Source organism: Balaenoptera ricei, chromosome 18 (assembly GCF_028023285.1).
Source record: "Balaenoptera ricei isolate mBalRic1 chromosome 18, mBalRic1.hap2, whole genome shotgun sequence".
NCBI lineage: Eukaryota > Metazoa > Chordata > Mammalia > Artiodactyla > Balaenopteridae > Balaenoptera > Balaenoptera ricei.
This window is the reverse complement of record NC_082656.1, coordinates 23,590,651-23,616,477: the sequence shown is the minus strand read 5'-3', so window position 1 is coordinate 23,616,477 and position 25,827 is coordinate 23,590,651. Positions and strand designations below refer to the sequence as shown.

At 37.1% G+C, this 25,827-nt stretch overlaps 1 protein-coding gene and 1 long non-coding RNA gene across 11 annotated transcripts in view; one reads left to right on the top strand and one right to left on the bottom strand.

Moving 5' to 3' along the window:
* Positions 1-25,827, bottom strand: part of ENOX1 (ecto-NOX disulfide-thiol exchanger 1) — a 612,333-nt gene that overhangs the window by 284,133 nt on the left and 302,373 nt on the right. For all 9 annotated transcript variants that reach the window (XM_059902651.1, XM_059902650.1, XM_059902643.1 and 6 more), the window contains one exon: positions 24,090-24,233. The gene's annotated coding sequence lies outside the window, so the exon portion shown is untranslated. The remainder of the gene's footprint in view (positions 1-24,089; positions 24,234-25,827) is intronic.
* LOC132352281 (uncharacterized) lies at positions 5,870-20,972 on the top strand. Of its 2 annotated transcripts, XR_009498644.1 has the most exons (4): positions 5,870-5,963; positions 6,719-6,769; positions 16,079-16,207; positions 20,817-20,972. It is a non-coding gene; the product is annotated as an uncharacterized LOC132352281 (long non-coding RNA). The 2 variants fall into 2 exon arrangements; XR_009498643.1 differs by lacking the exon at positions 5,870-5,963 and having other exon boundaries at positions 6,656-6,769.

The following is a 25,827-nucleotide window of genomic DNA, read 5'->3' as shown; positions in this document are numbered from 1 at the left end:
CCTTCTAAATTTTTTAAATAACTTTTGAACTTGGAAAAATTTTAGATTTACAAAAGTTGAAAAGATAATACAGAGAGTTCCCATAAACACCTCACCCAGTTTCCCCTAATATTAATCTCTTCATGTTACCACCACGGCACATTTGTTACAACTGAGAAACCAACATTGGTACCTTGCTATTAACTAAACTCCGGACTACATTCGTATTTCACCAGTATTTCCACTTGTGTACTTTCTCTGTTCCAGGATCCAATCCAAGACACCACACTGCATCGAGACACCATGTCTCTTCTGTCTCTTTTGATGTGTGCCAGTTTCTCAGTTTTTCCTTGTTACTCATGACCTTGACAGTCTTGGGGAATATTAGCCAGGCATTTCACATTCACTCTGGGTTTGTCTGATGTTTTCCTCATGAGTAGACTAGGGTTATGGGTTTTGGGAGGAACGCCACAGAGGTGAGGTACACTTTCCATCACATCATATCAGGGGGCATATATCATCGACAAGACTTGGCACTTGCAATGCTAACCTTGATCGCTCGGTTAAGGTAGTATATACTGAGTTTCTTCACTGTAAAGTTAACTATTTTCCCTCTTCACAAGCTCTCTGATTTGGAAGCTAGTCACTCCAGCGCACACTGAAGGATGAGGGTAAGCTTTACTTCCTGGAGGGGGCTATATCTACCTACATTATTTGGAATTCTTCTACAAGGAAGATTTGTCCCTTCTACTCCAATTATTAATTTGTTTAATCATTTGTTTATATTAGGATGAACTCATGCACGTTTATTTTCTATTTTAGATTATAGGACAATAAATACCGTATTATCTATTTTGTTGCTCAAATTGTTCCAGCTTCTGCTATTGGTAACTATTTTAGGTTGGCTCTTCTATTCCTTTGACATGACCCCATCCTTTTGTTCTTTGAGCACTTTATTGTTTTAGGGCAAACCAGATAATTCAGTCCTATATTGTATTTTTACTGCCCCAGCCCTAGAATCAGCCATTTCTCCAAAGATCCCTAGTTCCTTTTAATGGAGGATGATATTTAGAAACTAGTATCTGGGCATGGGTGTGCTAAGATGCTACTGGGGTATCACTGCTCCCAGGCCCTCTCAGCAGAAAGAGTTAGGAATGTATGTATTCAAGCCCAGGTATATATACATAGCTATAATTGTTTCTGTATCCATCCATCTGTATATATATTACACTAAACATGAGTTCATACTAACATGTCCAACTATAACCCAGTACTAAATAGTTCATTCTGGCTTTCCCTCCTTGCTTATCTGCAAAGACCCTGACAGAGAGAAACTCGGCTCCCACCACCCATTTACTTCTTTGTTTGACTCTAGTATTTGAAACTTCTTTTGAAAACAAAATTCTATTACTTTAAAATAATAGAAAAAAGCTTGAAAACAAACACTGTAAGAGAAGATCTTTAAATTATTTAATGTAGAAAAGTGACTTAATTATATTTATATTTTTAGAAACATTATTCTGACTGAGTGAGGAATGGGTTGAAGGGGGCTGAGACTTGAGGTAAGGACAAATGTTAGAAAGCATGCTGTGTACTCCACAGAGGATATTAAAGACCTGAGAAGAAACAGCAGCTATGGAAACACAGAAGAAGGAATTAACTTGAGGGATATTTTAGAAGATTTATAAATAGAACTTAAGTGATTGTATGTGGAAAGTGAGAGAAGATGGAGATAAATATGGATGAAGTAATGGGGTAAAGGTGTCTTTTTATCTCAGAAAATACACTGTGAGGAAAGGATTTGGGAAGAAAATAATTGAGTATAAGGCATTTAAAATGGAGTATCCATGTGGACACGCTTCAAAGACCTCGTGAAATGTGGTTCTGGATTTCAAGAGAGTTGTCTAAGCTGTAAAAGTGAATTTCAGGGTCTTAAGCCCAAAAAGGAAGATGCAAAATCTTGGGACCAAATAAAAAGGCCAGGAATATGGGACGAATAAGAAATAGAAGATCAGGGACAAAAAACTATACAAAAATAATATTGAGAAATAACATGCTGAATACATGAACATGTGGTATCTCTCCATTTATTTAGGTCATAATTTCTTTCAACATGCTTTGTAGTTTTCAGTGCACACGTCTTACACTTCTTTTATTAAATTTTTTCCTAAGTCTTTTGTTATTTTTTATGCTATTTTAAATGAAATTGTTTTCTTAATTTCATTTTTAGATTGCTCATTGCTGGCATATAGAAATATAACTGGTTTTTATGTACTGATCTTCTATCCTGCAAGCTTGATGAACTCATTTATTAGCTCAACAGTTTTTTTGTGAACTCCTTAGGATTTTCTATATATGAGACTGTGTCATCTGTAAACAGAGTTTGTTTTATTTGTCCCTTTTCAATCCAGATGCCCTTTATTTATTTTTCTTGCCTAACTGCCTTGTTAGAACCTCCAGTAAATTACTGAATAAAAGTGGCAAGAGTAGACATCCTTGTGTTTTTTGATCTCAGGTGGGAAACTTTCAGTCTTTCACCAATAAGTATGATGTTAGCTGGGGGTTTGTCATAGATAATTCTTTATCAGATCGAGAAAGTTTCTTCATATTCCTAGTTCGTTGAGTGTTTTTAACAAAAGGTATTTTGTCAAATGCTCTTCCTGCATCTATTGAGATGATCATATGGTTTTTGTCTTTTATTCTATGAATATGGAGTCTTACATTCATTAATTTTTGAATTTTGAACTAACCTTGCACTCCTGAGATAAATCCCACTTGGTCACGGTGTATAATCCTCTCTACATGTTGTTGTATTTGATCTGCTAGAAATTTTTTTGTTGAAGATTTTTGAGTCTACATACATAACAAATATTGGTCTGTATCTTTGTTTGATTTTGGTATCAGGATAAAAGTACACTTACAGTTTTACATATTAGCAGGAATGAACTGGAAGATAAAAAATTTAAATTACACCTAAATTATTAAAAATACATAAAATTCTTAGTAATAAATGCACCAAGAGGCATGTATGAATTATACACTAAAAACTATAAAATATTGCTGGGAAATATTAATGAAGAGAATGAATGTACATTTATGGATTGAGAGGCTCAATACTGATGTCAATTCTTTCCAAAATGAGCCTCAGATTTAACATATTCTCAACTGTAATCTGACTAAACTGATTATTTTTAAAACTGGTAAGCTAACTCTAAAATCTACATAAATTTTCAGAAGAAATAGAATATCTAAGCCAATTTTATAAAAGAACAAAGATGGAGGACTTACACATCTGACTTGAAGACTTGCTGTAAAGCTACAGTAATCAATACAGTGTGGTACTAGCATAAGGAGCAACAAAATCAATGGAACAGAATAGAGAGCTCAGAAATAGGTGCACACTTACGTGGTCACTTGATTTTTGAGACTAGCACTAAGGCATTCCAATAAGGAAAGGAAAGGCTTTTCAAAAATAGTGTTGGAAGAATTAAACATCCCATAAAGAAGATAATAAACAAATAACATACAAAACATAATAAATATAATATTCAAAAGTTAATTCAATAAGGATCATAAATCTAAACATAAAATCTAAAACTATACAACTTTTCAAAGAAACCACAGAATTTTTTTGACTTGAGCATAAAGTTATCTTAGGATACAAAAGCCAGTGTCTATGAAAGAAGAAAAACCCCAATAAATTACACCCCCCAAATTAAAACTTCTGCTCAACAAAAAACATCCTTAAGAGAATGAATAGACAAGCAATACACTGGAATTGGAAGGAAGCAGTTGCAATGTATACATCTAATAAAATCCTGGAGACTAATATATATCTTATACCTCAAAAATAAAAATACATACAAGCAACCCAATATAAAGATAGGTAAATACTTCAATGGACACTTTACAAAAGAAGATATGGCCAATAAGCACATGAAGAAGATGTCAACATATTAGTCATCAAGAAAAATGCATATTAGATCACAATGAAATATCACTGCAAACCCAATTCTACCTTACCAGAATGGCGAAAATTAAAGAGACTGACAAGACCAAATGCTGCTGAAGATGTGTAACAACTAAAACTATCATATATGGTTGATGCGAATGTAGAATGGTACAACTACTTTGTACAAAGATATGGTAATTTCTTCTAAAACTCAATATACACCTACCTATGACTAAAATTCCACTCTTAGATATTGATCTAAAAGAAATGAAACCATATCTTCATGAAAGACTTGTTCAAGAATGTTCATGGCAACTTATCCAAAACAGAGCCTGAAAAGAACACAGGTGTCCATCCATAGAAGAATGGATTAACAAACTGTTGTATATTCATGCAATCAAATATCACTCAGCAAGAGATAGAAATGAGTTACTGATAGACTCAAGAATAGATTAATCTCAAAAACATACTATGTAAAAGAAACCTAACACGAAAGAGTATGTAGTATATGAGTCTACTTATACGGAGTTCTAGAACTAGAATTGATTTACTCTAGAGGTGGGGATGGGGATGTGCTGGGAAGGTGTATGAGGGAATTTTCTGGGGTTGACAGACACTTGGGTAGCACAGGTGTATATCTCTGTTGGAACTCATAGAAATGTACACTTAAGATCTGTGCATTTTATGTAAATATGTAAATTTTACCTAACAATTTTACTTAAAAAATAAGAATCATATAAAAAATCATAAACTTTGAATTCTAGTAATGGTACATATACCAAAGTATTTGGGGGAATTGTAGCGATGTCTACAGTTTACTTAGAAATGTTTCCAAAAATACAGTGGTTTCGTGGATAAAAACAGAGATGCACAGAGGTAAGCGTATGAGTGTTCACTGCCAATTGCTTTCAACTTTTCTGTGTGGTTAAACATTTCCATAATAAAATCTTGCAAAAAAAAAAAAGAAACCTGAAAAACCGAGTCTTTCACAATAAATAATAAATTAAAGGAAAAAGTTAAAAGAAAAAAAAAAAAGAAAGCAATCCCAACTCATAAGTTACTAGCCATGTGAACTTGGCAAAGTTTTTAAATAAAGAGTCTATGTCTAAATTTCCTTATTTGTAAAACGAAAATGATAAATAATACCTTTTATACAGGATCCTTAAAGGACTATACTTGCTAATATACGTAAAGAACAATAAGCACTGAGTAAATGTTTGGCTACTATTTTTAGTGAGCACGGAGCACCTGTGGCCATAAACCCACAAAAATAAAATGCCTCAGAAACAGAAAAGGAGGGCACTCCTTGCAATTGCCTTTGTTAAGGCAATTGTGATGTTTGTTGCATTGATAAAATCAGATTCACTGTGATTTTTGTTTTCTGTGCATGAATGTCATTTATCAGGACCCCTAAGCAAATGAGCTAGTAGAAAGGAAATATTGTATTTTAAAACACCCATAAAGCATATTTTTAGAAATGGTATTTCCTTGACTTTCATTCCAGGAAAATGCTAACACATGGCATGCAGCATGCTGGGCCCAGAAAAGAAAGCCTGCCAGATGCCACAGCAATAAATAGAGTGGGGCTTTGGAGAGGAAAAGTAAAATGAGAACATGTAACATTATGCCTCCAATACCCTTACCATCTGGTATTTAGCCCACTGAAATTATGGGGTTTTTGGAAATTCACCTTTGTAGGCCATCTTTAATTAATTTTCTTATTTATTTGTTTAGCAAACATTTAAATCACAGCCTACTATGGGCAGAGTTCTGCATGCCCTCCAGGACCTCAGCAAAATGAAGGGTGAGGTAATGTTAGAAAGAAGAAGTTCTAAGTGCAGTATAATGAGAGGTTAGTGCCATTTACACCTGCCGCCTCCTTCTTTAATATTCATTTTAAAAACACAATTTTAACATTTTCCATCGATAGGTTAAGCAGCCACATATTTTCACAAACGACAGGAATTCGCAGACAGGAAAAGAGGTGGCAGAATGTGTTACGTGGGTTATGTTTTACTTTGCTGAGAAATGAGTAAGTAGAAATACATTTTTATAAATTATATTTCCTATAGTGCTTGCATTATCATTTTTATCAATATTTTAAATGCAAGTGGAATTTCTTAATGTGGTATCTTTTACTTTCAATTTAGCAATGTTTCTGAGGAGAAAACTGAGCTCTATAATGTTGAAAACTGTCTCATTCTATTACGACTGCTCTCCTTAGGGTTTTCAAATATGTATACTTGTGATAATCCTAAGAAACTGTGATTGATGGATTTTTACCCAGAATTTTAAAACAACAACAATCACAAATTCTTTTAAATGAAAGGAAAAGTACATTCTGTTCCCTTAACTTGTCTTTATTTTGGGATTATACGTTCTCTGCTAAAATTTAGGATGGAATTTCTAACAGTGATGGCATTGTTCAGTAAATAGCAGTCCTTTGTGTGTGTGCAAATTTTCAAATGAATGGAAATGGTCTTAGACATTTTATCTGGAAAACTTTCGCCTATAGTATTTATTCAAATGTTGTCCATATTTTCAGGAAAGAATTGAGAAAAATGTCTTTCTCATAAAAAGATGTCATTCCCTTGTGGCTATTATGAAAGGAACTCCCTCTCCTCCCTCCAGTACACAACACACAAACCCTGTGCTATCAATAGAAGCGGAACATAAAATTAAAGAAACACTGACTGCATGCCAAATTCTGGGATAACAGGGAAGAGAAAGCCAGTCGGCAATCACCTCTCCTAGCCCTTATCTTCTCCTCCCACTTATCTCTCCCAGGCTGGGGATGTCCGGACTCTATGACCTCTTTCTTCAGTGGAGACACAAACTGTGAGTCAGGTGCCCTGAACTTTAATGTCTATTCTTCTTCCCCTTTAACCTTACTGTTAAGAGAAAATAAAAGGTTTTATGTCAATGAAAATATTCAGTCACTTGGAAATCATCTTTCTGGGTTTCAGCACTGATACACCTGTGATCTTAAAATATCCTTTCAATTTAAATAGTAATGAATTTGTCACAGAAGTATATTAGGAGACCTATATTCAAATAAAGTTGCCCACTGACTTTAGGTGAATCCACTGTTTTCTAAGTCAATACAAGTTGCTTAGGATGATCAAAGGCCAAACTTTTGTAATCTCTCCCCATGTAGATCATCTTAAAGTAAAATTACTAGGGAGAAATTAGGGATTTGTAAAGCAAGACAGAGAGCGTTTTTGTTGTTGTTGTTGTCAGTTTGATTAGCCACGAGCTTATACCACTGTATTCACTGGAGAGTGTATAACTGTCTTGAAATGAAACATCACATAATTCCAACAAGTATGCTCTCTCTAGTTCACCTAAATTAGGGAGGCTTCCCTATATTCATTTTGTCTCTTTCACAAGCATCCTTGAGATTCTTTGTCCTTAATTACTTACAACTATGCTTCAAGTATTAGGAGCACGCTTGAAATTTACAATTTTTCTAAGTTCCTAACACTTATTAGCTTTGTTTTCTGCCTAGACCTGTTAACCTAATTTTGTCTTCAATGCTTTTGGAAATAATGCATTGCTTATCTTTAAATTTTCCATAGCTGTTTCTATATTAAGGAATCCAAATGCAGGTTTCAATTTACTCATTATGAATTTGCTGATCCTCTAATCTGAATTAAAAACCAAATTTTTTTCATTCTTCTCCGTTACGTTTCAAATTTTAACAGATACTTTCAAACTGTATTTGAAAAACTTATAATCCAACACCATGACCAATCTTCTTTCTGCCAAGCACTGGTGTCTAAATCTTTCTTTCTTTTTATTTTTTTAAGTGCTATGGCTCCTGATATAAAAGACAAGGGAAAGAAAATGCAGAAGGATGACAGTAGGCCTATTACTGGACACATGTCCTCTTTCTCCTCTGCAGCTTCAACTTCTTGGAGGGTATCAGAACCCAGGGGCTCCACCCCAACTCCTGAGAGAACGGGTCTCCACAGGAAAGGAGAGGGAGGAAAGGAAGGCTGCAGATCTGGTGATAATTTGAGCTGAGTCCCGATACCACATCTTGTAGGCAGACAGATGAACAGAGCAGCATTTTGATTTTCTAAAGTGAAATCCACCAGAAATTAAGAGTGTGCAGTTTGTGGGAATTCTAGCACTCTTTTTTTTAAAATTAAATTTAATTAATTAATTAATTAAACATCTTTATTGGCGTATAATTGCTTTAGAATGATCTGTTAGTTTCTGCTGCATAACAAAGTGAATCAGCTATACGTATACATATATCCACATATCTCCTCCCTCTTGCGTCTCCCTCCCACCCTCTGTATCCCACCCTTCTAGGTGGACACAAAGCACCGAGCTGATCTCCCTGTGCTATGCGGCTGCTTCCCACTAGCTGTCTATTTTACATTTGGTAGTGTATGTATGTCCAGGCCACTCTCTCACTTCGTCCCAGCTTACCCTTCCCCCTCTCCATGTCCTCAAGTGCATTCTCTATGTCTGCGTCTTTATTACTGTCCTGCCCCTAGGTTCTTCAGAACCATTTGATTTTTTAGATTCCAAATATATGTGTTAGCATATGGTATTTGTTTTTCTCTTTCTGACTTATTTCACTCTGTATGACAGACTCTAGGTCCATCCACCTCACTACAAATAACTCAATTTCGTTTCTTTTTATGTCTGAGTAATATTCCATTGTATATATGTGCCACATCTTCTTTATCCACTCATCTGTCGATGGACACTTAGGTTACTTCCATGTCCTGGTTATTATAAATAGAGCTGCAGTGAACACTGTGGTACATGACTCTTTTTGAATTATGGTTTTCTCAGGGTATATGCCCAGTAGTGGGATTGCTGGGTCGTATGGTAGTTCTAATTTTAGTTTTTTACGGAACCTCCATACTGTTCTCCATGGTGGCTGTATCAATTTACATTCCCACCAACAGTGCAAGAGTGTTCCCTTTTCTCCACACCCTCTCCAGCACTTACTGTTTGTAGATTTTTTGGTCATGGCCATTCTGACTGGTGTGAGGTGATACCTCACTGTAGTTTTGATTGGCAATTCTCTAATGATCAGTGATGTTGAGCATCCTTTCATGTGTTTGCTGGCAATCTGTACATCTTCTTTGGAGAAATGTCTATTTAGGTCTTCTGCCCATTTTTGGATTGCATTGTTTGCTTTTTTAATATTGAGCTGCATGAGCTGCTTGTAAATTTTGGAGATTAATCCTTTGTCAGTTGCTTCGTTTGCAAATATTTTCTCCCATTCTGAGGGCTGTCTTTTCATCTTGTTTATATTTTCCTTTGCTGTGCAAAAGCTTTGAAGCTTCATTAGGTCCCATTTGTTATTTTTGTTTTTATTTCCATTTCTCTAGGAGATGGGTCAAAAAGGATCTTGCTGTGATTTATGTCAAAGAGTGTTCTGCCTATGTTTTCCTCTAAGAGTTTAATAGTGTCTGGCCTTACATTTAGGTCTTTAATCCCTTTTGAGTTTATTTTTGTGTATGGTGTTAGGGAGTGTTCTAATTTCATTCTTTTACATGTCCAGTTTTCCCAGCACCACTTATTTAAGAGGCTGTCTTTTCTCCATTGTATATGCTTGCCTCCTTTATCAAAAATAAGGCAACCATATGTGCATGGGTTTATCTCTGGGCTTTCTATCCTGTTCCATTGATCCATATTTCTGTTTTTGTGCCAGTACCATACTGTATTGATTACTGTAGCTTTGTAGTATAGTCTGAACTCTGGGAGCCTGATTCCTCCAGCTCCATTTTTCTTTCTCAAGATTGCTTTGGCTATTCGGGGTCTTTTGTGTTTCCATACAAATTGTGAAATTTTTTGTTCTAGTTCTGTGAAAAATGCCAGTGGTAGTTCGATAGGGATTGTATTGAATCTGTAGATTGCTTTGGGTAGCAGAGTCATTTTCACAATGTTGATTCTTCCAATCCAAGAACATGGTATAGCTCTCCATCTGTTGGTATCATCTTTAATTTCTTTCATCAGTGTCTTATAGTTTTCTGCATAGAGGTCTTCTGTCTCCTTAGGTAGGTTTATTCCTAGGTATTTTATTCATTTTGTTGCAGTGGTAAATGGGAGCGTTTCCTTAATTTCTCCTTCAGATTTTTCATCATTAGTGTATAGGAATGCAAGAGATTTCTGTGCATTAATTTTGTATCCTGCTACTTTACCAAATTCATTGATTAGCTCTAGTAGTTTTCTGGTAGCATCTTTAGGATTCTCTATGTATAGTATCATGTCATCTGCAAACAGTGACAGCTTTACTTCTTCTTTTCCGATTTGGATTCCTTTCATTTCTTCTCCTTCTCTTACTGCTGTGGCTAAAACTGCCAAAACTATGTTGAATAATAGTGGTGAGAGAGGGCAACCTTGCCTTGTTCCTGATCTTAGAGGAAATGCTTTCAGCTTTTCACCATTGAGAACGATGTTTGTCATATATGGCCTTTATTATGTTAAGTTCCCTCTTTGCCTACTTGCTGGAGGGTTTTTATCATAAATGGGTGTTGAATTTAATTGAAAGCTATTTCTGCATCTATTGAGATGATCATAAGGTTTTTCTCCTTCAGTTTCTTGATATGGCTTATGCTACTGATTGATTTGCGCATACTGAGGAATCCTTGCATTCCTGGGATAAACCCCACTTGATCATGGTGTATGATCCTTTTAATGTGTTGTTGGATTCTGTTTGTTAGTATTTTGTAGAGGATTTCTGCATGTATGTTCATCAGTGATATTGGCCTGTAGTTTTCTTTCTTTGTGACATCTTTGTCTGGTTTTGGTGTAGGGGTGATGGTGGCCACGTAGAATGAGGTTGGGAGTGTTCCTCCTTCTGCTATATTTTGGAAGAGTTTGAGAAGGATAGGTGTTAGCTTTTCTCTAAATGTTTGGTAGAATTCGCCTGTGAAGCCATCTGGTCCTGGGCTTTTGTTTGTTGGAAGATTTTTAATCACAGTCTCAATTTCAGTGCCTGTGATTGGTCTGTTTATATTTTCTATTTCTTCCTGGTTCACTCTCGGAAGGTTGTGCTTTTCTAAGAATTTGTCCATTTCTTCCAGGTTGTCCATTTTATTGGCATATAGTTGCTTGTCGTAATCTTTCATGATCCTTTGTATTTCTGCAGTGTCAGTTGTTACCTCTCCTTTTTCATTTCTAATTCTATTTATTTGAGTCTTCTCCCTTTTTTTCCTGATGAGTCTGGCTAACGGTTTATCAATTTTGTTTATCTTCTCAAAGAACCAGCTTTTAGTTTTATTGATCTTTGCTACTGTTTCCTTCATTTCTTTTTCATTTATTTCTTATCTGACCTTTATGATTTCTTTCCTTCTGCTAACTTTGGGGTTTTTTTTGTTCTTCTTTCTGTAATTGCTTTAGGTGTTAGGTTAGGTTATTTATTTGAGATGTTTCTTGTTTCTTGAGGTAGGATTGTATTGCTATAAACTTCCCTCTTAGAACTGCTTTTGCTGCATCCCATAGGTTTTTGGTCATCATGTTTCCACTGTCATTTATTTCTAGGTATTTTTTAATTTCCTCTTTGATTTCTTCAGTGACCTCTTGGTTATTTAGTAGTGTATTGTTTAGCCTCCATGTGTTTGTATTTTTTACAGATTTTTTCCTGTAATTGATATCTAGTCTCATAGCGTTGTGGTAGGAAAAGATGCTTGATACAATTTCAATTTTCTTACATTTGCCAAGGCTTGATTTGTGACCTAAGATATGATCTATCCTAGAGAATGTTCCTTGAGTACTTGAGAAGAAAGTGTGATCTGCTGTTTTTGGATGGAATGTCCTATAAATATCAATTAAGTCCATCTTGTTTAATGTATCATTTAAAGCTTGTGTTTCCTTATTTATTTCCATTTTGGATGATCTGTTCATTGGTGAAAGTGGGGTGTTAAAGTCCCCTACTATTATTGTCTTACTGTCAATTTCCCCTTTTATGCCTGTTAGCATTTGCCTTATGTATTGAGGTGCTCCTATGTTGGCTGCATAAATATTTACAACTGTTATATCTTCTTCTTGGATTGATCCCTTGATCATTATGTAGTGTCCTTGCTTGTCTCTTGTAATAGTCTTTATTTTAAAGTCTATTATGTCTGATATTAGCATTGCTACTCCAGCTTTCTTTTAATTTCCATTTGCATGGAATATCTTTTTCCATCCCCTCACTTTCAGTCTGCATGTGTCCCTAGGTCTGATGTGGGTCTCTTGTAGACAGCATATATACGGGTCTTGTTTTTGTATCCATTCAGCCAGTCTATGTCTTGATTGGAGCATTTATCCATTTACATTTAAGGTAATTATCGATATGTGTGTTCCTATTACAATTTTCTTAACTGTTTTGGGTTTGTTATTTTAGGTCTTTTCCTTCTCTTGTGTTTCCTGCCTAGAGAAGTTCCTTTAGCATTTGTTGTAAAGCTGGTTGGGTGGTACTGAATTCTCTTAGCTTTTGCTTATCTGTAAAGGTTTTAATTTCTCCATTGAATCTGAATGAGACTGTTGCTGGGTAGAGTAATCTTGGTTGTAGGTTTTTCCCTTTAATCACTTTAAATATGTCCTGCTAGTCCCTTCTGGCTTGAAGATTTCCTGCTGGAAGATCAGCTGTTAACCTTATGGGGATTCCCATAAGGGAATGTATGTTATTTGTTATTTTTCCCTTGCTCCTTTTAATATTTTTTCTTTGTATTTAATTTTTGATAGTTTGATTAATATGTGTTTTGGCGTGTTTCTCCTTTGATTTATCCTGTATGGGACTCTCTGTGCTTCCTGGACTTGATTGACTATTTCCTTTCCCATAGTAGGGAAGTTTTCAACTATAATTTTTTCAAATATTTTCTCAGTCCCTTTCTCCTTCTCTTCTTCTTCTGGGACCCCTATAATTTGAATGTTGGTGTGTTTAATGTTGTCCCAGAGGTCTCTGAGACTGTCCTGAATTCTTTTCATTCTTTTTTCTTCATTCTGCTCTGCAGTAGTTATTTCCACTATTTTATCTTCCAGGTCATCTATCCGTTCTTCTGCCTCAGTTATTCTGCTATTGATTCCTTCTAGAGAATTTTTAATTTCATTTATTGTGTTGTTCATCATTGTTTGTTTGCTATTTAGTTCTTCTAGGTCCTTGTTAAATGTTTCTTGTATTTTCTCCTTTCTATTTCTAAGATTTTGGATCATCTTTACTATCATTATTCTGAATTCCTTTTCAGGTAGACTGCCTATTTCCTCTTCATTTGTTTGGTCTGATGGGTTTTACCTTGCTCCTTCATCTGCTGTGTGTTTCTCTGTCTTCTCATCTTGCTTAACTTACTGTGTTTGGGGTCTCCTTTTCACAGGCTGCAGGTTCATAGTTCCCATTGTTTTTGGCGTCTGCCCCCAGTGGCTAAGGTTGGTTCAGTGGGTTGTGTAGACTTCCTGGTGGAGGGGACTGGTGCCTTCTGGTGGGCAGGACCGCATCTGGTGGTGTGTTTTGGGGTGCCTGTAACCTTATTATGGTTTTAGGCAGCCTCTCTGCTAATGGGTGTGGTTGTGTTCCTGTCTTGCTAGTTGTTTGGCATAGGGTATCCAGCACTGTAGCTTGCTTGTCTTTGAGTGGAGCTGGGTCTTAGCGTTGAGATGGAGATCTCTGGGAGAGCTTTCGCCGTTTGATATTATGTGGAGCTGGGAGGTCTCTCGTGGACCAATGTTCTGAACTCGGCTCTCCCACCTCAGAGGCACAGGCCTGACATGTGGTTGGAGCACCCAGACCCTGTCAGCCACATGGCCAGGGACTTGGGGAGTTTCTTGCCTTTTGGGAAGTCTGAGGTCTTCTGCCAGCGTTCAGTAGGTGTTCTGTAGGAGCTGTTCTACATGTAGATGTATTTCTGATGTATTTGTGGGGAGGAAGGTGATCTCCACATCTTACTCCTCCGCCATCTTGAAGGTCTCCCTCCTCTAGCCCTCTTATCAACAAATATGCCAAATGAGAACCCAGAGCCATCCGCAGAGCTATCATTATGATAGATACTGATAAAAATCATACCTTTACCATTAGAAAATAGTACTAATAATCTCTTACTGGGGATATCAGTACTACCAGAACAACTTCTACTTAAAAACATACGTGAGCTAAGATTGAAAAACACTTTCCTGCTGATTTCAGACATATGGGAAGCCCTAAATAGTACTGTGAAACTTGGCAGAGCAGCTAGAGGTAATGTGTGCAAGAATATCTGGCTGAAATCCTATTTTCTGATGACTTATACTCAGTTACAAACTAAACTTGGCGCAAATCTTAGCTTAGTAGAACTCCATCAAATACAACCAAAATAAAGATTAAGGGTGGGGAAAAACCCTATAAACTTGACTTTCAGAAAAGACCAGAGCATTGCTTGCAAGGGAAACAAAAGGAAATTCTCAATACTTACTAATCTTTTTATTTAGAAAATTACATTTTACAAGTGCTAAGATCAATTACAGTCTAATAATTTCCAGTACTTTGAAAAGAATAAATAATTAAAAGGAGCAAGAATTGAACCCAGGAAAGGCTCTGTCAGTTCTAGAAATAATTGCTTTTACTCTTCAATTTTTCAAAGTTTCACTTTTTTAGTGGTGTCAACTGGCTCAGCCCACTGTCATATACAAAAATATAATGGACTAAAAAACTTTAATTTCTTAGAATAACAAAACAGAATTTGAGAATAGTCTAAACACTGAGACATACAGCTCTTAAAATTTTAAGGGAGTAGACACTTGTTTTAGAGCCCTAAATAATCTGGTAACCTTAAATAGAGACTTTAATTTTAATAACTTTTGGGAATTGGTGCTCTCATCTAACTCTGATCTTTCATTTGTTTTTAGATGTTTAGTTTTCAATCACAGGAGATCTAAATGTTGAGGTTAAGTGTTTTAGTAGATGAAAGATGATTACTAGTAACACTAAAATACCTCTAAATCAAATGACCATGTAACCTCTACAAATATTTATTACTGTAACTTCTACAAATATTTATTTCTTTGTTTATTTATTCAACCATTCACCAAATATTTATTTAGCACATGCTAGGCAAAACACAAAACAACAGTAAAATCTACTAGAAAGTACAAATATATATCTGTTTGAGGATTTTTGATAGCTCCCATTTTTTGAGGCACCACAATCTAAAAAAACACTTGAGATAGATCTTGAAATATACCAAACTTTAAAAAAATAATATACATTTTTCTAATGTTATTATGAAAGCAAGAGACAAAAGGACGTATCTGATTGGTTAAATGGAAGAGAAAGGCCTCCAAAACTGGCTGACCTCTGAGCTGATGGAGAATAAGAAATGGTGCAAATGTCCTTTAAAAAGTATCTCTCAGGAATACCAATCGAGTCTCAGAGGCTAAAGATTAGAAGTAATCCCTTCTTCCTTCTTTCATTCTCTTTGTTTGTCTTTGCTCTATTCCTTTGGTCTTTTCTCATTGCTTACACATAAATATACTTGATTTAGATGGAATTAATAAAGCCACATTAGAAACTGCTCATAGAAAATTCAGTGGAAAAGGGACAGAGGCACATCTAATGGTAATAACAAAACAAAATAGAAAACTTTGTTGACAAGAAGGAAATAAAAGGTTTTCTAGTAGAGTTAAAGAATAACTGTTTCCTAAGTGCCTATTCAATGGCAGGGAGGGTGCTGCACTACCAAACGTTAAACCCATATCTACATGTCTACGTGTCTACTGTGAATGATGAGATGGGTGTAGGAAGGTGGTTGTCCAGAAAGAAAAAAAAAAGACTGGTGAATGTTCCATTATGAGAAGGTAGATACATAAAACAATTAACTACTATGAATAAGTCTAATGTCCATATGTTAACAGATAATGCTAAAAAAAAAAACCCCAAAAAAACTGTTGAGGAAAAACAAATTGAAAGGTATAAATCAGTATGATCTCATCTATGTAAACTTAAAAATAATATCCCATATATATAGACATATAAGTTATAGTATCTATGGCGATGGGTAAATAGAAAGAATGGTAATTTTTTTTCACTTTAAAAAATAGATATCCAAAGCAACTTTAGAAGTATTAACATTTTAAAATATGGCAGTGGAGATGGTGGCCAAGGTGGTGAGTAGGAAGACCCTGAGCTCACCTCCTCCCATAGCAAACTAAAATTACAACTGTTTACAGAGCAACTATCAATGAGAATGATCTGAAGTCTAGCAGAAAAGATCTTCTACAACTGAAGATAAAGGAGGAGCCACAACAAGATCAGTAGGAGCGGCGGAGATGCCATATAGTCAAGACCCACATCTCTAGGTAGGTGGCCCACAAATAGGAGTATTATCACAATTGCATAGATTTCCCCCAAGAAGCAAGGAGTCTGAGCCCCACACTGGGCTCTGAAGCCTGGGGGTCTTGCACCAGGAAGATGAGCCCACAGTATTTCTGGCTTTGAAGGCCAGCAGAGCTTGCATTCAGGAAAACCGGAAGGCTACAGAAAACAGAGACTCTGCTCTTAAAGGGCACATGCAAAGTTGCACATATGCAGAAACCCAGCGCAGAAGCAATAATTTGGAAGGAGTCTGAGTCAGACGCACTTGCTGATCTTGGAGAGCCTCCCAGAGAGGCAAGAGGCAACTGGGACTTACCCTGGTGACAGAGACACTGGTGGCAGCCATTTTTAGGAGCTTATTCTACCATGAGAACACTAGTGCTGGCAGGCACCATTTTGGAGTCCTCCCTCTAGTTTAATTAGTGCCTGGACCTGGCCCCACTCGCCAACTTTTCAGCATTAGTCCTGAGATGTCCCAGGCCAAGCAGCCAGCCTTGCAGGGACACAGCCCCACCCACAGTCAGGCTAGCACCGGGTCCAGGACCTACTGGGTCATGCAGGGAGCTAACTGGGACACAGGCCCCCTACCACCCACCAGTGGCCAGCAGCCTCTGTACTAGGCAGGGCCTGGCAACCAACCAGGCTGGAGACCAGTCACATCAGCACACAGTAATCAGCCCCACCACAACAGAAGGGTCCATGCAGCCTACATAGGGGGAGGAATACCTAGATCATATAGCTAGGGTGAACAGAAGGGAGTGTGCAGCTCGGACCCATCGATGTCTCCTATGTAAGGGCAAATTTCCTAGATTGGGAAATGTAACTGACCTACCTAATATATAGAAATAAAAGCAAATAATCAGGCAAAATAAGACAACAGAGGAATATTTTCAAAATGAAGGAACAAGGTAAAATCTAAGACGGGCTAAGTGAAGTGGAGATAAGCAATCTACCCAATAAAGAATTCAAGATGTTTGATGAACTTGGGAGAAGAATGGATGAACATAGTGAAAAGTTTAAGAAAGACTTAGAAAATATAAAGAAGAGACAAACAGAGCTGAAGAATACAATGACTGCAATAAAAAAGAAGCAATCAACAGTAGATTACATGATACAGAGGAAAGCGTCAGCAAACTGGAAGACAGAGTAGTGGAGATCACTCAAGTTGAACAGAAAAAGAGAAAAGGATTTTTTAAAAAATGAGGATATGTTAAGAGACCTCTGGGACAACATCAAATGTACTAACATTCTCATTATAGGGGTCCCAAAAAGAGAAGAGAGAAAGAAAGGAGTAGGGAACTTATTTGGAGACATAATATCTGAAAATTTTCCTAACCTGGGAAAGGAAACAGATATCCAAGTCTAGGAAGCTCAGAGAATACCAAACAAGATAAACCCAAAGAGGTCCACACCAAGATATATTAGAATTAAAACGGCAAAAATTACAGATAAAGAGAGAATATTAAAAGCAACAAGATAAAAGCAACTAGTTACATACAAGGGAACTCACAAAGGCTATCAGCTGACATTTCAGCAGAAATTCTTCAGGTCAGAAGAGAGTGGCACAATATTTTCAAAGTGATGAAGGGAAAAACCCACAACTAATAATACTTTACTGAGCAAGGCTACAATTCAGATTTGATGAAGAGATAAAGAGTTTTACAGACAAGCAAAAGCTAAAGGAGTCCAGGACCACTAAACCAGCTTTACAAGAGATGTTAAAGGAATTTCTCTAAGCAAAAAAGAGAAGAGTACAACTAGAAATATGAAAACTATAAAAGGAAAAATCTCATTGGTAAAAGCAAACATACAATAAAGCTGGAGGAATCAGGCTCCCTGATTTCAAGCTATACTACAAAGATACAGTCATCAAAACAGTATGGTACTGGCACAAAAACATACACATAGATAAATGGAACAGAATAGAGAGCCCAGGAATGAACGTACACTTATATGGGCAATTAGTCAATGACAAAGGGGGCAACAACAATACACAATGGGGATAAGACAGCCTCTTCAATAAATGGTGTTGGGAAAACTGGACACCTATATGCAAAAGAATCAAACTGGACTGCCTTCTCACACCACATACAAAAATAAACTCAAAATTTATTAAAAATTTACATGACCTGACACCATAAAACTCCTAGAAGAAAACACAGGCAGTATACTCTTTGACACTGGCCTTGGCAATAACTTTCTCGAAATGTCTCCTTAGGCAAGGGAAACAAAAGCAAAAGTTAAAAAATGGGACTGCATCAAGCTAAAAAGCTTCTGCACAGTGAAGGAAATTACCAACAAAACAAAAACGCTAGCTATTGAATGGGAGAAGATATTTGCAAGTGATATATTTGGTAAGGGGTTAATATCCCAAATATATAAAACTCATACAACTCAACATCAAAAAATGAAACAAATGACTGAAAAATAGGCAGAGGACGTGAACAGAAAGGTTTTCCAAGAAGACATATAGATGGCAATGGACACATGAAAAAATGCTCAACATTTCTAGTCATCAGGGAAATGCAAATTAAAATCACAATGAGATATCACCTCACACCTGTGAGAATGGTTATTATCAAAAAGACAACAAATAATAAGTGTTGGTGAGGATGTGGAGAATAAGGAACCCTAGTCAACTGTTGGTGAGAATGTAAATTGGTACAGCCACTATGGAAAATAGTATGGAGGCTCCTCAAGAAATTAAAAATAGAACTACCATACTATCCAGCAATTCCACCTCTGAGCATTATTCTGACAAAAACAAAAACAGTGATTTGAAAAGATATATGTACCCCTATGTTCAATGCAGCACTATTTACAACAGGCAAGATATGGAAGCAACCTAAGTGTCCATCAATAGATAAATGGATAAACATGTGGTATACAACTCAGTCACAAAAAAGAATGAAATCTTGCCATTTGTGACAACATGGATGGACCTAGAGGGTATTACGCTAAGTGAAATAAGTCAGACAGAGAAAGACAAATGTTGTATGGTTTCACGTATATGTGGAATCTAAAAACCAACACAAATGAACGAACATAAAAGAACAGACTCATACATACAGAATGTAACAAAGAGGTGGTTACCAGAGAGGAGGGGGATTGGGGGATGAGTGCAATAGTTGAGGGAGATTAAGAGGTACAAAATTCCAGTTACAAAAACAAAAATGAGTCACAGGGATGAAATGTAAAGGATGGGGGATACAGATAGCTACACTGTGATATCTTTGTATGGTGACAGATGATAACCAGACATATCACAGTGATCATTTTGTAAGGTACAGAAATACTGAATCACTATATTGTGTACCTGGAACTAACTTAGTGATGTAGATCAATTACACCTCAATTTTTAAAAATGTGTAAACACTGGGAGGAAATGCATAAAAATGCTAATAATGAAGGTTCTCTCAGGGGGGTGTTATGGGTGATTTCTAATTTTTCCTTTATGTTTTTATGTATTTCTATTTGTCTGCAATGAACATGCATGTTTTGCTTGTAAAATTAGAAAGAAAACAATAAATGTCATCAAAAATGAAAATCTTAAAATAAAATATGGCAGTAGGTACATACATCTATTATTTTCTGTAGGCTTAAACTACTTCATAATAAAATTTAATATATTTTTAAATTTTGTTGTTTAAAAGAAGAATGCTGTAGAAATTTAGGCAATTAGAAGGAGCTAGTCCAGTAAGTTCAATTTTCTTACTTTTGAGCCCAGAATATACAAGGCTGATTATTTTCCATCTTTAGCAAGAGGAACAATGGAGAGTTAATGTAGAAGCAGAAACTGTCCTTGATATGATGAATCATTGGCACTTTTGGCAAATGGATGGTCATTTCTAGAAGGAAGTGAATTACCTGAACATAATTATATTGAATCCTCTAGTTTTAAAAGAGTGTTTCAACTCATACACTATCCATGTAGGTTACTCTTTTTCTTCCTTACAGGGTGTGAATGTGAAGCTTTAGGGCCACAGTCAATGGATGCTACATTTTCATTGCTGCGAAAAATGTGTAAATAGAGTCTGGATTTTGAAGTAACAATTTACACACATAAAGTACTGACTAGCTGTGAAAGACCACAATTGACTTTTTATTTTTAAACTCCTCACAAAACTTCCTCTTGATTCAAAATTGCCATCAGACATTTTCTAATGTAATTACAAAGGAAGCCACAAACATCTTAACTTCGGATCATATGTAATTTTTAGAATTAATAGCAAGATCCGGAGAGTTTTGTTTGTTTTTAAATCCGAGTGGTAAATAAGTCTGAAACATTTCACTAGTGAGGCAAGACTCACTTGAGATATATTGTTAAACATGAGGGGTGAAAATACATCACAGATACAAGTGGTATTACACAGCCCACATTTTTCTGAAAACGTAGTCTCTGTAACTCTGAATGTACTGAAACTCTGAAAACGTAATCCTCTGCATGAGGATTAGATATATACTCACAATAAGAGAGCATATTGGCCTATAATTTTCAACATTACATGCTTGTATTTTTTATTGTATGCTATTTTTCAACTGCTAGAGCAACATGGTCTCATAAATCTAATATTTATTCTTCCTTGTTTATAGAACTAGTAGAGCACTTCAGAAAATGAGAAACTCTGAGAAGTCACATATAACTTGGTGTCCTGTGCACCAAAGAAGAGAGGACAGGAAAGTCACCATGTTTGAAAAATCGGGCTCAGGAACTCAGTTATAAAGCTTTAAATAATTAAACAACACAAGGTAACGGAGGCCTTTGATGTTATTTCTATCTCCATAAACGTGGTCTATTTATAGATGATAAATCTTATCATGTACGATTCTTCATTTTACTAGAGAGCAAAGAAAAAGAGTCCTTTAGTTCAGTTCCCACGTGCAACTCTGTACTTGCTGTGTGTATTTCGTGCAAGCTAAGGTGGAGATTAAGTGTAATCCACTGTAACAACCAAGATACCCCTACTTATAACTGTGTCTTTAAATCATGAATTCTTCTCATTTTCTTATTAAGTAACCTCTGTACTAAGGAATTCAATGATTCCTTATGTCAAGTCCAAAGAAAATAGCAGTGAATGAGAATTTGTTTTTCTATGGAAAGGCTGTGCCTGTATTACGGTAAATGTCTCAAGAGATCACACCCCTTAACAAAGCTTTTGTGGGAGAAATTTCCTGAAGCTCATTGTTTCTATGTACTTTCCTTTTAATGGATAGCCTTACTTGAGATTTGGGAAGAATCCAGAGAAATAAAAGTCATCAAGTCATTTCCTCATTCTCTGCAGACATGAAGAATGGAGGGCAGGAATGGGGGGAGCTGCCAAAAGATAAGTGAGGGACAAGGCAGAAATGTGGATGGAGGGTGGGTGAGGGATATCGGGGTTGATGGGAGAGAGAGTTTCAGCTGCAGTGAAGGGCCCTTTGAGCTACCCGCAAACTGATCCCTGAACTACCGAGGAAGCCTGTGACGGAGCAGAGAGCTGACACTGGGGTGCATGATACAAAGCAAGTGAAAAAATACTCCTTTGCTACTGACCTCTTCTAGTCTTCCCTTGGATTTCAGATGCTCTTACCCCTTCCTCTCTCAGTGACTAAGCTGATGATACCTTTGCAACACCAGCCCCACTATTTCCTCTGGGGTCCGAGCCCTGTCTTTGCTGTAAGTCCCCAGAGCTGTCCACTCTCTCCTGTTTTCCTGCACTGATTTCTGATGTTATCTTCCCCACATCCATGTTCCCCTATCAGACAACAGTGATCTCCCCTAAACACCAAACCAGAAATTCTGGTTCTCCAGAAGAGTATCCATATACGCACGTGGGTGTGTTTCTAGACAGCTGAAAAGCCAGTGTAGACCCAGAATTGAAGAATGATAGGGGGGAAGAGAATGGCACCCAGAGTTAAAAACCGGGGTCCAGGCCCGGCCCCACCATTTGCTCAACTCTGCCCATTTCAGCATGCTCAACTCTCACGGGCGACTCTCTGGTCTGGGCAATCCGGGTCCTCCTCTGCAGGGACAGGCAAAGGAGGTTTGAATTTGGTTATCACGTCAACTGGGGACGGGGTGGCGGGGTGCTGCTGGTCTTTAGTTCCTTGAAGGCAGGGCTACTAACCTTCCTATTGATAAAATCCATGGGCTGATCTTGCATCACAAAGAAGTGTCCCCCTGAAAATGTCAATAGTGGCCCCACTGAGAAACAACAATAGATGATTTTTCATGTTCCTGCAACCTGTCTGTATTCTCAAACCTAAGTGGAATGTAGAGAACTTAAGAGACTCAGAACAAAACTGTGGGGATTAACAAATTTGTGGACTGTATAATTTCAAAGGAAAAGGTTCAAAAAAATGGATTTCTCTCTCCTGAAGAGAAAAAGGATGACCTGAGACTTAAGTCTATGATGACCAATACATTCTGTCTCCATAACAGAAGAAATAAAGTGCCATGCGAGGAGGTCGGGAAACACTTAGGCTTTCTAGACAATGAGGTTTCTAAGAAGGGAGAATCTATATTAGGATTCAAAAGGAAAGTGGATACCTAGGTATGCAGGTCTGAAAACAAATAGTCTCTCATTGGTTTCAGACAGTTCAAGTGGGATCTTATCTGCAGACTCGGGAAGAACATTTAGGTAACTTCTCAAGTCCTTTCCAGCACCTCTTTTTCCGTCAGACACTTGTTACATCTCTGCACACCATAACATCCTACCAAGCTGACAGACTGGAGAGTTAAAGATGGAGACACAACCTCCCATCCGTCCTCTCCCCCAGTACGTACCACATGCCTCACCCTTCAAAGTGAATCAATCATGGGGCCCAGCAATGAAGGGTGCAGTGGGAAAACTGGAATCTAGCCCAGCACTGCAGTGAAATCTACTTTGATTTCTCAGTAGAAATAAGAGAAAGTTAAAAAAAAAAACCCCACAGTAGAGGGCCATTACGGGAGAAAACATTTGTCACCGTGGACAGAATAAAAGTCCAACCAAATGAAATAAACGTCTGTGGAAAAAGACATGTCCTTCTAGGGAAAGTACTCTGTTCCTTCTCCCTTGCTCTTCACTTAGTTTTTGTCTGCTCAGTGAGCCAAGCTTTATCTGCTCTCTTGCTCATTTTTCCATCTATGAAAGATGGGTGGATTAATTTCAGCCTTTAGGTAGGTCTTTGTCAGAAAGTACTTTCAGAATAAAAGTGGTTTACTTGGTACCATCTCAGAAGCAGAACACGCACTTCCAAAATAAAATGCTTGCTTTGCTAGCAAGCTCTGTCCTTAAGTGAGTAACAATACTGTTAGTGATTTTTCGAGCTGTTAACGCACACACATTAAACAACCACCATGGTCACCCTGTTCTATCATAATAAATCATAGGGTGAGGACCCCTTGGTAGAGCTAAATGAAAACATTCTGGCTACTGAGATTTTATAATTTGAAAAATGTCATGATGATAACACTAGTTGATATTGACAAATGCAGTTTTGATTTTCAATGTTTCAAAATATAATTTATCAGCGAGGTCTTAGCTAATTGAAAGTACTTAACAAAATCTGATCTATGTAGACACTCAATATAAATGTACTGGATCTATTCAGTTAGAATTTATGAACACAGAAATAAAACTTGTTTTAAGCCAACGTGGGGGATATTTTATTTCTAATATCCTTGTAACATCCCACAGAGTATATAATAATAAGTATGAGAAGCATCATATCAAATTTCTTCTCATTTATATCCATCTCCCAATGAAATCAAAGGATTACAATCTGTGCGCAACCTACTTCCACAGTTCTTATTGCAATAGGGTACGACTATTATCCATTTAAAAAATATCCCTCAAAATTAATAATAACTTCAGTAAGACAAATGGAAAAATTAACACAAACCTTAAGACCTCCAGCAGATCAGAAGACAAATGTGTTCTTTGGGAACTTGACTGAAACAAGGTATTCACACAACTCTTTTAAATGGAAGCTGTTCACAAAGGAAGTCCCATGGAAGACACTGTAGCTCTGACATGCCAGATGCTTCTGGAAGGAGAAAAAAAGCACACCATTAGGATGTGTCCAAAGTACCATGACTGCCAGTACCAGCCACTGTGGTCAGAAAGTGCTATAGTAGCACCTACCGCTATTATTATGGTAACCGTATTAACTGCTATTACTTTTGTACCCCCAGATCTTCTTACTCATAAATGACAGGGTGGATGGTAACCTTTCAGCATTGTGTTTAGAAACTTCTAAAGGCCAGCAGTATTTTATAACTAAGCGAACTCTGCTTTTCCCCTAATTTAACCAGACAAGGGTTGCAGGACGGTGCTCAGGTATGAGCATGAAGGCGGGAAACACTACTTCTCACTGAGAACCCACCAGCTGTGAGGCACTGGGCACAGGCTCTTTAATCTGAATGATGTCCCTGCAATTAGAGGGCACTGGCCCCATTTTCCAGATAAGAAAGCTAAGGCACAGATTCCTGAAGTCAGGTTTACAACCCAGGCATCAAAGCCTAAAAGGCCTCAGGGCTGACTCTTCCCCTCATTTCACTCTGTGGCCTGTGTGATTTAGAAAAATATTTCACTTGGTGCAGCCACTATGGAGAACAGTAAGGAGCTTCCTTCAAGAACTACAAATAGAGTTACCATATGATCCAGCAATCCCACTCCTGGGCATGTATCCAGAAAATAAGAAAACTCTAATTCAAAAGGATACATGCACCCCCTATGTTCATAGCAGCACTACTTACAATAGCCAGGATATGGAAGCAACCTAAGTGTCCCTGGACAGATAAATGGATAAAAAGATGTGGCACATATATACTATGGAATATTACTCAGCCATAAAAAAGAATGAAATAATGCCATTTGCAGCAACATGGATGGACCTAGAAAGTATCATACAAAGTGAAGTCAGTCAGACAGAGAAAGACAACTATCATATGATATCACTTATATGTGGAATCTAAAAAAAATGATACAAAAGAACTTATTTACAAAACAGAAATAGACTCACAGACATAAAAAACAAACCTATGGTTACCAAAGGGGGAAGGGGGGGAGGGATAAATTAGGAGTATGGGATCAACAGATACACACTACTATACATAAAATAGATAAACAGGGCTCCCCTGGTGGCGCAGTGGTTGAGAGTCTGCCTGCTAATGCAGGGGACGCAGGTTCCAGCCCTGGTCTGGGAAGATCCCACATGCCGCGGAGCAACTGGGCCCGTGAGCCACGGTTGCCAAGCCTGCGCGTCTGGAGCCTGTGCTCCGCAACAAGAGAGGCCGCGATAGTGAGAGGCCCGCGCACCGCGATGAAGAGTGGCCCCCGCTTGCTGCAGCTAGAGAAGGCCCTCGCACAGAAACGAAGACCCAACACAGCCATAAATAAATAAATAAATAAATAAATAAATAAATAAATAAAGAACTTACAGAAGGACTTTATATTAAAAAAAAAAAGATAAACAAGGACCTATGCTATAGCACAGGGAACTATATTCAATATCTTGTAATAACCTATAATGGAAAAGAATCTGAAGAAGTATATATACAACTGAATCACTTTGCTCAACACCAGAAACTAACACATCATTGTAAATCAACTACACTTCAATAAAAAAAGAAAAATAT